This window comes from Phasianus colchicus, chromosome 14 (genome assembly GCF_987193195.1).
Source record: "Phasianus colchicus chromosome 14, bPhaCol1.hap1.1, whole genome shotgun sequence".
NCBI classification, from domain to species: domain Eukaryota; kingdom Metazoa; phylum Chordata; class Aves; order Galliformes; family Phasianidae; genus Phasianus; species Phasianus colchicus.
The window spans coordinates 15,742,770-15,756,506 of record NC_143449.1 but is presented as its reverse complement, the minus strand read 5'-3'; positions in this window follow the sequence as shown (position 1 = coordinate 15,756,506).

The window sequence follows — 13,737 nt, the reverse complement described above, 5'->3', positions numbered from 1 at the left end:
TGAAGGTGGGGGGGTCTGATGGGAGGTAAGGTGGTGGGAGCTGTGGTTTGGGTGATACTCACTTATTCACAGTGATTTGATACCATAGATGGGATTTAAGCATAGAGATGCAAAAGGAGAGAAAGGAAGTTTTTCACTTGGGTCAGGATGGTCAATGGCAAAGTTTTGGTCTTATTGGATACATTATCTGAAAGGGTAAATGTGAAAAAGCCCATGGGAAAGAGGTTAATAGCACTGCAGCTGGCATCTGATATACCTGCTATTCTCAGAGCCTTGTATTCAGGAGGTTAAGCATCTCCCTGCTTTGGTGGCATGGAGATTCTCAACCCACAGATATGTGGGGTTCCTAAACTACAGCAGATTCTACCCCTGTGGGAGCTGCTGGTGCTTGGGATGCACCTACAACAAGGATAAACAGAGAGCTGAGACAACCTAATGCAAAAAGGTAACAGCTGAGAAAGCAGAAACCTGCAAAACCTTTGAGCCATGCTATTTGCTAAGCTGATAAAAGGTAGAGTGCATAAATTCACGACGAGTGGAAATCCCTGCTGTATTAACAAGGGCTGCTCACGGTTTCGTAGTTAAGTAAATATAGTTCAGAATAAGAGCAGTTTAAAGGGAATTTGAGAACATAATGAGGCTCAGAGAATTAACCGAATAGCTTTCACTTGAGATTACAAAAACACAGTGTAATATAATGTTTAAATACCAATGTGGTTTTGGCATTACACGAAATAACCAAACGCAGATAAGACCACTCTTCTGTCCAGATATTGGATGGTAATCTTATTACTGAATTGCTATAACCATGCACTTTTTGATCACTGTTTTTCCCTAACTTGGTGGACTGAGTTCAAGATGAAAACAAAAAAGAAGTCAAAAAAAGGGGCTAGTGTTGATTTTGAAGCTCACCATGTTGCATAGTGTGACTCAAAGCCAAGCCTGCTGGGCCAGGCTGTGCCAGGCTGCTGCCGAAATGCATCAGATGGGGCAGAAGAGAGGCCTTGATATCGGGGCAGTTGGGATGGCTGGGAGGATGCTTTTCTGTGCTTTTCCAGTGGGATTTTTGCCCTCCACTTATTTCTGCTTTGGAGTTGGGGATCACTGCCAGCTGTAACCCCAGTGTGGTACAAAGCATAGGCAGTGATCCCCAACTCCTAGGTTACTTGTCCATAGCATCTGCAGGTGTGGGGTGATGGTGAGATTGGCACGGCTCCTTTGGGACTGGATTTTTCATATTGTGTGTGAACGCTGGCCAGTATGCTCAGTGTGTTGGCACCCTCCAGGTCTTAAACTGTACTCCTGGCTGCCTTGCTGGGGTCACAGCTGCAGCGTGGTGAGTCCCATAGATGTGAAGCTCCAGGTTGTCCACCTAGAACTATTTGCAGAAGGTGCCAAGATGTCTTGGTCTAGAGAAAACAAGTACCTTCACATCCACACTCTTAGCCAAAATGATTTGCAGAGCTTTGAGTTGTAGAGTTTCTCCAAATGTTTTGAACACTGGAATTATGCTGCTAACCAAACCTAGTACCTAAAAGGCCTCTTTCTATGTGACTATTACTTTGGTGACCAAAGTGCCAGGGTTTTACAAGAGCTGCTTATCCTTTGATAAAACAAAATCAGTGAATTTATGCTGACAGCTTCAGATGCTGTGGAAACCTAAGCAACCTTTCTCCAGCATATATTTCATGCTGGATCCTTCCTTAAGAACAAACCACAGAAGCATCTTTAGTGATTTAATGAGCAATAAAGAAGACAATTAAAAAAAAAACAAAAACAACAACAAAAAAAAACCCAAACAACAAGGGTAATTAAATGCAAAGATAAATTTTAATGGTCTAAATGGTTACCAGAAGCACTTAATCAAAACTAAGGTACTCTGATGTGATTCATGGTGACCTAATCAGTAATCTCAGGCACTAACTACTAACTGTGTGTGTGGTTTCAGCGAGGAGGGAAAAATAAAAGCACAAAAAAAGAGCAACAAGAAAATCTGCTGCTGACTTCTAGGTATGTGAGTCACCTAGAGTCACCTCACCACACAGATGAGCCTGGTTGTCCTCTTTGCCATGCTGCAGAGTTGTCCTGGCTCTTATCCTTGGTTCTGCACAGCAAGCTTTCACTTGCATGATGAGTATTCCAAAACCTGAACCTTAACCCCTTCATCCTGACGGGCAGGCTGCCTGTGGATGCATGCATTGATACTGATGATGGTACAAACATTGCTGCAAAGGGAGCTTCGTGATGTTGGCATGGGGGCATGCACTGCTGCTGGCACAGATGCTTGCATTGCTTCTGATGTTGATATATGCATGGTTGCAGGATGGTGCTGGCATGGGCATGTGCATTGCTGTTGGTGCAGGTGCAGATATGACTGCCATGGAAATAGGTAGGAAATAGCAGGTGCGTTGCTTCTGTTGCTGCATTACTGCAGTGGGAGCAGCATGGTGTTGTTGTAGGTGCGTGCATTGCTGCAACGGGAGCCACACAGCATTGGTGTATGTGCAAGCATAGCTGCTGCTGGGGGTGCACACTGCTGCACGTTGACATGGATGCATGCATTGCTTCCGATGCAGGTGTGTGCATTTCCACCACAGGTGCAGCACAGCACTGGCACAGGCACGCACACACACAGCATGCAGCAGGAATGCCTCGCCCCACTTTGTTTGAGGTGCAGACTGGAACCAATGCAGAGGACTTGAAAGCACTCCCTGTGTCATCCGCTCTGGAGCCGCACTGCTGCAGCCTTTTTGAGTAGCAATTAGACACGTAGGTAGGTAGATGAGAGGAGATGCTGGAAGCACACAGGCTGTGTCCCCCCCCTCCACCCCCTGCCTGCCTCTTTGTGCTCACTGCCACAAACCCAACCAGGAGCAGCTCGGCGTTTTTGCCTGTATTATTCTCACCATCTCCCTGACAGGCGTAGTAATATACGGAGCTATCTCAAGCTGGGATTGTCTGAATGAGAAGAGATTAAAAAATAATAATGATAACAAAAAAAAAAAAACATAAATAGAAGTGAGATTTCAAGAGCCTCAGCAGAGCAAAGTGCTGCAGCTGAAGGGTGCAGGGATATGGGGGCAAAACTCAGTACCAGTGAGAGGTGCTGTACCAGGGCACAGCTGAGCTCCTCTTCTGTGTGTGAGCTATCTGTGCTTAATGCAGGCATCAGGAAGAGGTTTGTGGCTCTCATTGCATGGCATGTGGTTTTCACTTGGATGCAGCAGCTCTGCAGACAGGACAACAGGCCTGGGTTTGATCTTTTCCAACATTAAAACTAAAACAGTCAGTGTCCCAGTATCTGCTGCAATGGTATTTCACTTCCTGTGCCTGAAGGAGCTCTCCTGGATCTCTATCACCGACCAACATCTAGTCCTGTTTAAAAGGGAAAAAGATGCAATTATCCTTCTTTTTGAAAGTGAGATCAATTTTCTTAATACTACGATGCACATCATCTTTACTTAAGGATATCCACTTCCAATGCTGTCAAGATGGACAATCTGAGGTATCTTAAAGAAAATATACCCAAACTTTCTTACTAAATACATTTGCTCAGCAGTGTGTTGGAGGCACTGGGCTGTCCAAAAGTATTAATGCAAGCAGGCTGCAACTAAAGGAGCCTTTGCAGCTCAAACAGATGTATTATTTTTGAAGGGTGTTTCTTTGAGCATTAAGCCTTTCTCATGCTACATGCTGTTTGAGGCCTTTTGTCTTACAAACCTTTTAAAATTTATCCCGGGATGCTTCAAGTTGGGGATTTTTTTTTTTTTCCTTTCTTTTTTCTTTTGCTTTTTGTTGTTGCTGTCTCTCTTCTGTCTGAGCACAGAGACGCCGAGCTGAGGGGCGATGAGAGGAGTTGGTTTCAAACTTCCTGCAGATAGTTTCAGAAAAGATGATACAGAAGGAGGAAGAAACAAAGTGTATTTTGCCAAATAGATGCATTTTTTGCCTGGTTATGTATTGTGGGAGCGGCTGCTTTGTGTGTGTTTTTGTGACACGGAGGGAATACTCTCAATGAAATATTCAAACACTTCAGCAACTCCTGCATGCTTTTTTTTTTTTTTTTTAAAGTATAAAGCACTTGTTCTGAAACTGGATATGACATTTATGAAGGAGAGGTGGGTTTACCAGATCCCATAAATGCCTTCTATGCTTACTGAGGCGGCGTGGCTGCAAAATCAGAGTCCTTACTAAGATGTTAGAAAGGAGGTTTCGTTTAAATCAAAGCGGTGTTGCACTGGGTGACTTCAGTGCAAGTATTTTATTTCAGGAGGCTTAAGGCCCAACCTGGTGCTGCTGCATGTGGGCACAGTAGCCCTACAGCTAAGGATGCTGATAGCACCCACCCATCTCTGTAGGATTTGGAAAGCGAGCTATGGCTGTGCTGGCCTTTGATGGTTGTTCATAGGATCATAGAATGGCCTGGGTTGAAAAGGACCACAGTGATCATCCAGTTCCAACCCCCTGCTATGTGCAGGGTCACCAACCAGCAGACCAGGCTGCCCAGAGCCACATCCAGCCTGGCCTTGAATGCCTCCAGGGATGGGGCATCCACAACCTCCTTGGGCAACCTGTTCCAGTGCTTGTTGGGGTTCACCAGAAAGTTCTGGGCCCTGTATAAGAATCTCAGCTCTTTGGATCAAAACTGTGACTAGGAGATTCAAAAAGCCAGAAGCTCTTACGAGGAGTAAATGCGTTCTCCAATGGCTGTGTGATTTCTGAGCTTAACATGTGATTCCCCATTCCCGAGCCATGAACCCCACCCACAGCCCCCTGCTTCCACGAGCCGTCCCTCAAAGTGACACTCTAGGCTCGAGTGTGGCAGCTCGTGTCTGAGAGCACCTGGAGGAGTGACAGCGTGCTCTGTGCCCGTTCTATAAATAGTGCTATTAAATCTGACTTTTAAAAGCACTGAAGAGCCCTATGAGACGAGGCACGCAGCTGGGGAGCACTTAGGGCTGGGGTGGAGCTGCCCATGAAGGTAATATGCTGAAGCATCTGTGACTCAGCTGCTCCAGGGCTATTGCACAGCCCAGTGATACTGCAACCCCTCCATCCCATTTGTGGGACTGCCTCCCTGCTGCTGAGGGGGCTCTGACCTCCCAGAGGTGATGTATCCACGGTAATCGGCAACACCTTGCTTTAATATAGATGGAAACAGGTTTTCCATGCTTTATGTATAAATTACTATATCAGGAACATATTCACGTTCCTGAGCCAAGGTGATTTGGGCAGAAAAATGCCAATGAAGTGTGACCGAATCCATGTGAAAATGAAGTGTTTGCTCAAAGGAATTAAAGCAAATTTAAAATAGTCAAGTGCACCGATTAGTAGCATTATTACATCTCTCTGGTGGTGAAATAGTGAGCTGCAATTTGTGCTCCTTCCTTCATCAGCCCTGCATTACCTGGAGGGGATTGAGAGGATGCTGGGTTAGGAAGTAATGCATGGGGAATGCAGGGGACTTCAGTTGCAGTGCGAGTACCTGTGGAGGGTCAGCCAAGAGATTGGTTGAAATAAACAGAAAAACTTTGGTAGCGCGTATCCTTCATGTCTCAGCCAGAAGCAGGTTTGGAGCTGGCAGGTTACTTCCCCACTTCTGTTATTTTCACACTTTCATTTGGAATGTTTGGAGCTGCAGGACCAAGTTCTCTACTTCTTTTCTGATATGGGGTAGGGGAAAAGATGTCAGAAAGAGAGATGGCCCCTTTAATCCTCAAATCTCCTTCCTTGCAAATGAGAAACCAGGAATTTCTCCCCAGTCCTCTGGGAATGATTGCTAATAAACTGTTTTCTGAGAGTAAATGGTATTCTGAGGTTCACCTGGAGTTTTCCTTCATCTCTCTCTTCTGCTCTGCTTTTCCCCAACCTGGGGAACCCACCTGGGTCTGGTGGGCTGAGCCCATGGCTGATTGCTGGGGCTGCTTTGCTGCACAAGGCCTAAGGATGGTGGGGACAGGTGCTAAAGGAACTCCATCCCCAACAGCTGAGCTGTTTGTGGGGTATCATAAACAGGAGGGACAAAACCATTGCTTTCCTTTGCCATTTCTCTGGCAGTCCATTTCCCCTGGCCCTTCTTTCCCTACTCTCTGGCAACTGTATGGCTTGTATGGTGGCAGGAATAAGAAAAAAGAAGGTGATCTCCAGATATCCGTTTGGTGTGAGCAACCCATGTGGCTTTAATGGAATTACCTCAGCCCCGCTAGTAAATAATTTATAAGAGGTAGTAAATAAAATATGTTTCTCTCTTCTTAAAATACAAGAGTTGTCAGCTGGCAAACACTCACTGGGGAGGGGCTAACCCAGAACTTGAACAGGTCCTGGAATGGGACCTGGTGGGGAGAGCATCCAAGATGAGAAAAGCAGTGATTTTAGTAATTTTTATAATTATTATTGCTACATTTCTTTTCAATGAAGCAGTACTGGCAGGCCAGGAGCCTGGAGCTGACTGCACATCACAAAATCACAGAATAGCCAGGGTTGGAAGGGACCTCAAGCATCATGAATCTCCAACCCCCCCACCACATGCAGGGCCACCAACCTCCCCATTTAATACCAGACCAGGCTGCCCAGGGCCCCATCCAATCTGGCCTTGAACACCTCTAGGGATGAGGCATCCACAACCTCTCTGGGCAGCTGTTCCAGCACCTCACCACTCTCACAGTAAAGAACTTCCCTCTGACATCCAACCTAAATCTTTCCTCCCATTAAAACCATTTCCCCTTGTCCTGCTGTTATCAGACAGACATCTGTCCGTCTGTCCATCCAGCGGCACTCTGCATCGCTCCGGGGCGTTTCCGAGGTTCCCTCCCGGTAGCCTTGACCGTGAAACCCGAGTCCTCAGCGCTTGACCCGAATTTCCGAGGCACCCGCAGCATCCCTGTGGTGTCAGCGAGCCCCGATTGAAACCCGAGCCCTGTCACTAATGGCATTAACGGGAGATGCGGGAGCGGCCGCAGGGGAGCGCCGAGGGGTGCGCGCTTCCTCCGCAGGGAGCGGCCGGCGGAGATCTGCGGGGACGCACCGGGGTACGGACAGCGCCGAGCCGGGCGGAGCCGTCGGGGCGTCTGGCAGCGCTGCCCGGCGGGACCCGGCCCGGCTCGGCTCGTCCCGGGCGGGGGGCCCGTAGCCGGTCCCCCGCTGGCGTGGGGGAGTTCGGACTGGGGAGCCGGCGACGGAGATTTACGATGCGGGAGGACAGAGCGTGAAAGCAGTATATCATCATCAGGTTGGGCTGAAAGAAAGAAAACATATCTTCAACAAAAAGCGGGGCTTCGCAATTCAGCTGCGTTGTTAGGACAACGCAAACTATCCTTGAAATGATTAGTTCCACTTCAAAGGCATTTACATTCAACAGGGGCAGACGCAGCCTCTTTTTATGTCGCCAGAGGAGGAGGAAAAAAAATAATAATAATAAGAAAAAAAAAAAAAGGCGAGGAGGAGGTGGGAAGGTTTTGTGTTAAGGAGAGTCATATGTTTGCTCCTTCTATTTATTTTTCCTCATTCAGGGGAAAGTTGTGCAAGATAAACAGAACGCTTGCAGCCGCATCTCTCCGGGACCGCAGCCGGGGGGTGGGCGAGGGGCGGCCCCAGGGTGTGCTCGAATCCCCCGCCCTCCTGCCCCTTCCAAATGGAAAGAAAAAGACAACAGTAAAAAAAAAAAAAAAAGAAGAAGAAGAGGGCGGGGGGGGGGGGGGGGAAGGAAAAAAAAAATCCCTGACCTCAAGAGCTGTCTTCCCTGGGACATCTGTTATTAACTTGAGGAAGCGTGACATACATTTAGTTAGATCACAAAGGCTTGGGGTATCTTGATGCAGTTTGGGAAAGATGTGAAGACTGAGGTGTTCCCACACCACTCGGGAAGTGGATCCCATGCGGTGGCCTCGACTGGGAATTAGCTTTTGCATCTGAAAACTTGCACCTCAGCCACTTTCTGGAGGCCTCTGCATGGGAAAATCCAACCAAAGTTGGTCTGTTCCAGGTTATCCTGAGCTATACAGGATCAAACATGAGGGAAGGAAACGTTGCTGGGACTTCCTCAGGGAGAAGGTTTACCATAGCCCTATCATATTATCAAAATCCAACTAATCTCCCCTTCCTCTGATTGATTCCTATATCCAAATAAGCCTCATCTACTCCCCTATTTCAAATCTGCATCTTTTAGCTTCAAAATTACCTAGAGGTGGTGTTTCCACCACTCTTAGTTCTGGAATTTGAAAGGCAAGCATAAAAAAAAATAAAACTGCAAACAGTGAAGCCTATGTGGAGTTATCTGTATTGAATGGGAGAGTTCTACCCTGCTTGGAATGTGTTGCATCAAATAGTGTGTATATGGCAATGGGGGTCTTTGCTCTCTTCCTCTGTTCCTATTGCCTGTTCAGTGCGTGATCTTTTGCAGATCATCATTGGGTTAGACCTCAATATTTTGCAGAAGAAGAAAATTGAAATTGCAAAGGATCCTGGGCAACAGTTTTCTAAAATATTTTGTCTGCCACAGCTATCTCAACGCATCTGAACTGAATTATTCTCAATACTGGTGCTGATCAAAAATCTTCCTTTCAAGTTATTTTTGCGGGGAGGTTAATGCTTTACACATTTGAAACCTAACAACTATATGTATTCTTAAACATTTTTAGAGGTGTTGTGAACATTTTAATGCCTGCACCCACAAACTGTTGACTTTAGCCCTGTTTGAAAGCTAGAGATGGTGATGGCCCCAGCTTTACAAAAATAAAGAGCAGTGTGCATGTTAGTGTTTGGAAATAAAATTCTTGCTCCAGCTAAACTGCACCTGAGGTCAACATTTAACTACTCAGTGATCCTTTTTTGTATTATGAACGTGTATGTGATTCTTCCCTGATCAAGCTAAGAAGGTTCCTTCCTTCATTTTTCCCTTCCCTTCCCTTCCCTTCCCTTCCCTTCCCTTCCCTTCCCTTCCCTTCCCTTCCCTTCCCTTCCCTTCCCTTCCCTTCCCTTCCCTTCCCTTCCCTTCCCTTCCCTTCCCTTCCCTTCCCTTCCCTTCCCTTCCCTTCCCTTCCCTTCCCTTCCCCTTTCTTTTTTTCATGGACCTTTTTCTCACTGCCATGGAAAGGCACAAATGAGGATAACTGAATTTGTTGGCCTTCACTTTCAGTGACATTCAGCCAGTTTTGGCCAACTCAAATATTTTGTTTGCTCTGGAAATCACTGGCTCAAGGAACACTGATCCGATGCTGGGTCTCATTTGGATGGCGTGGGTTTAGAATTGTTGGTACACATAAGAAATATGGCCAAAAGGAAAGCAGCAGCATGAGAAATAAAGCAGTGATCTTTTTTATTTTAGAGAGAAAAAGCCAATGAGTTGGTCTGCTGCAAATGGAAGAAATAAAACTAGAAAACTCCCTCCAGAAAGAAAAAGTTGTTGGAAATGGCAGGAACTGGAGAGGTGGATGGGACAGGGGGAGAAGTGGGCACCAGGGCTGGAAGACGGAGCTGGGAGAGCAGTGAGTGGAGACACTCAATCCAGTTGTGTTATTTTTCATTCCTAGAGATAAAGAAATGTTTTCAGTCAGAAAAAAAGAAAGCATTTTTATTGAATTCCCTGAAAGCTCATACTTTAAAAATCTGTTTTCTATTTCTGACTTTTTTTGTTTTATGAAACACTGGAAACACGAGAGCTTTCCAAATATCCTTCAGAACAATGAGAGTTTCACATTTGTTCTGTCATTTACTCTGTCATTTATAGGGGTGTTATCAAGAAGCTAACACCATCGCCTGTTTGGGCTTCACATCAGCTGCTTTGTGGAGAAGACCCTTTGGGGCCATTTGGCTGCACGAGGGAGGGGAGTGCTCCTCAGTGCATGAGATGCTCATAAATGAGATGCACGTTGTGTAGGGATGGGTTTTGAGGCTCACTGGGGAGGCTGGAGGTGTGAGGGGTTGAGCTGAATGACTGGGTGTCATCTCATATTCCCTGCTCCCACGAGCAGTCATTTTAACCTGTGTGCCTTGGCTGATCCACGTTGGTCCCTAAGATGGTGACCATGGCACGGGCTGAGGTGTGTTTGTGGGAGTGGGGAAAATGGGTGTTGGTGAGAATCAGGACCCTTTGCAGATCCACCAATTGCATCCACACTGTGTCAGCAGGCAATCCAGGCTGGATGTGGCTCTGGACAGCCTGGTCTAGTGGTTGGTGACCCTGCCTGTGGTGGGGGGTTGAAACTAGACTATCTTTGAGATCCTTTTCAACCCAGGCCACTCTATGATTTATTCTATGATTCTATGATCTTCTCTGCTCTGGGGTGCTGGATTCCTGCCTGGAGCAGGCAAAGGGAGCATAGAGATGCATGTTGGAGAGGGGCCATGGTGGAGGGGAACATCCAGGTGAGGCTGCCCCTCCCCATCTCTGCCCCCATTGTTATTCCATTGTCTTCCCCTTACTTCAATTTTTGTGCTGTGTGTCTCCTTCCCCTCCTCCTTGTCTTCCTGTCTCCTCTCCTATTCTGCCTCGCTCCACCCCTCTGTCTCTCTCCTCTGCCTGCCCCACACCCTTTTGTCCTGCTTGGCTGCTCCGCATCGCTTTTGTGTGCTAATGGCAGACAGGCTCAAAGGATCCCAAGGTCCCTCCAGCTTTTAATCCAGCTGCTGAGGACTGAAGACAGCGGTGGGGCTGGCACACAGCCACGTGGTCCCTCTTGCTGGGTCAGCATCCTAGCTGTGATGGCTGTGCTAGGCCATTGGTGCCATGGGCCCCCACCAGGTGTAAGCAGTGGGGACACAGGGAGGCTCAGCAGGCACAAAGCCATCAGCAGAGAGGAGGCTCAGGGGAGGCTGACACCCCTCACCCCCATAAGCTTTCTACAACACCTGAAAGGAGATTGTAGTGAGGTGGGGGTCAGCCTGTTCTTCCAGGTAACAGTGATAGGGTGGGAGGTGATGGACTTAAGTTGCACCTGGGGAGATTCAGTTTGGATATTAGGAAAAATTTCTGCTCTGGAAGTGTGGTTGGGCACTGGCACAGGGAGTCCCTGTTCCCAGAGGTGTTCCAGAACCATGGAGATGTGGCACTGAGGGATGTGGCTATGGGCATAGTGGGAGTGGGTTGATGGTTGGACTAGAAAATCTTAGAGGTCCTTTCCAACCTTAATGGTTAATTTACCTTAATGATGTCAAATCATAAGATTCTATGTCACTCCCGGGAAACAGTGGAAACGGTGTCTGCCCCATGACTCCTTCTCCCTTTCCAGTGTTCCCTGTTTTGTATTAGGTTCAACTTAGATATGCAGGGAAAAAGCTTCCTGTGGGAGCTTCTCCCCTGAGGATGCTGAGTTTGCAGTTCCTTGCAGGACAGAGCTGTGGCCCAGCATTTAGGCTGTGATGAGACCAGTGATGGTAAAATTCCCCTCCTGCTGGTCACCAGCTAGTGGCTGTGCTTCAGCACACCAAATGCTTCATGTTTACAAAAGTCTCCAGGTGACAAGGTGTGCTGATGGCTCATTCCCATCCTTTGTCGCTTTTATCCCCAGTGCTGAGATAGCTTTGCTTCCAAGCCCAGGGACAAACTCAGTGCTGGGTGACAGTGCCATGTGTCACCACCAGTCACACCGAGACCTTCAGCGCTGGCTTGCAAGGTTGATAGCAAGGGATGATGGCAAGGTCTACATCTGATAACTACAGGAGAGGGATAGGTAGAGGAAAATGCTAAGGAGGCTGAAAAAAGAGCAGCTGTTATCAGAGTAATCCCTACTCCCACTCCCCCACACACACAGAAATATATATATATATATATATATATATATATTTATCTATTGTGAAAGGAAGGTCTGGAAAATGAGTGGGATTTCCATAACCACACAGCACAGCACTCTGAGACTGTGCTGGGTTGTTTGTAAGCAGCCTGTGGCCTGCAGCTACTGCTGGAATGAAATGGGGCAGGAGTGAGAGTGCATGAGCTCATTTTGCCTGGTTGCTCACCTTTCTCAAGGTTTGTTTGAAATATTTTTCCTTGACGTTGTGTTTTCTTCTCCATGAAGAAAATAAGTGAAAAGAAATAGCAGAGATACGGTGAGTAAATGCAAAGGAAGTTATATGAAATATTTCATGGATTGTAGATGCCCCTATTCATTGCAGGGAAATTAGACAAGATGACTTTTAAAGTCCCTTCCAACTCAAATGGTTCTGTGATTCTATGATTTTATGATCCTATATTACATGCTTAGGTATCTTATTTGCACACCTGGAGTAAAAATAAATCTATCTGTGGATACAATCATGGAATGATTGGGTTAGAAGGGGCCTTAAAAATCATCTAGTTCCAACCTCCCTGTGTGTATGTATGTGTACATGTATGTATACATGTATACATACAGACACTGAGGTGTAGATTGATAGAGAGCTCATCTTTGTGTGGATATATGTTTGCACATAGACTTCTATGGAGAAAAGAAAGGCAAAAATTCACCTGTGTGCTATCGCTTTGATCTCAGGTGGGTCAATGATGTGCACCACAGCTTCCTTTTTATGTGAAAAATAAATAAGTCCCCTTAAAAAAAAAAAAACACCACCATAGGCTGAAGCAATGTGGCTGCTATGAGCAGGAGGAGGTTTGCAGCCCTCCAGGCTGGAGCTGAGTGTGGGTCCCTGCAGCATGCTGACCCTGGCACCAAGTCCAGGACCTGCTGTGCCTTGGGGAGAAAGCACATCGATTTTTAAATGCCAAGTACTATTGAAGCTTTTTTTTCTATCTGAGTAGTTTACCTGGCAAAGATGTTGAGCATGAACATCACTGGGTAGTTGGTAATGTAGTTGCTTAAGCATGCCTGAATAAATCTGCCTTTTCTCCACCGAGATGAGATATGAATTTGAAGTGACAGAGAGCAAGGAATTGTACTGTATACCCGCTGTGGTCTCTAGCATCACCTGGCAGCAGCAGTTCTGGCAGTGGCAATGGTGAGCTCCAGCCTTAGGAATGAATGCTCATCACTAAGTTTGGGAATGTTCATAGAACCACAGAATCATTCAGGTTGGAAAAGACCACTAAGATCACTGAGTCCAACCCCAACCCACCCCCACTGTGCCTGTAGCCACATCCCTCAGTGCCACACCTCCATGGTTCTGAAGCACCTCCAGGGATGGTGACACCACTCCTTGGGCAGCTCTGCCACTGCGTCACCGCTGTTCTCATAAGAAATCCTTCCTGATATCCAACCTGAACCTCCCCTGACCCAACCTGAACGTGGCCCTGTTCCCACATTTCCCCAGCCCAGACACAGACACCAGCACGCAGGGTTTGATTCTCCCCAGTACCTTCAAATCCCTGGGGGTGAAACATGAGGGAATGTGAAAAGGATGATGGAAAAGCATTCTTCCAGGTAATCCCCAGCACAAGGGAGGGAAGGGGCCTTCAGTGTATGAGTGGCAGCTGAGCTGTGTGCAGCTGTGGGTGTTCGTCCCCGTGCACAGCGAGAGCGCGGTGCCATTAACCAGACATTGAGTTGAGCTCAGCGCAGGATGGGGAAAACACTTGAAAGTGACAGGGTAAATATATACTGCGGGTGTTTATCACGATGTAGCAGACAAGGGTTTTGAAGGAAAGTTCTGTTACTGGGAGCGTTGCTGGCTTGCTTTTTTTTTCTCATCTGTCATTGCTTTCTTCCTTTTCAAAGTCTCCAATCAAAACATTTGCTCACCCAGAGAGCAGGCTGATGGGTGCAGAGCATTGGCAGGAGCGAGGTGGTGGGCAATGCTGGCTGGGTGCAG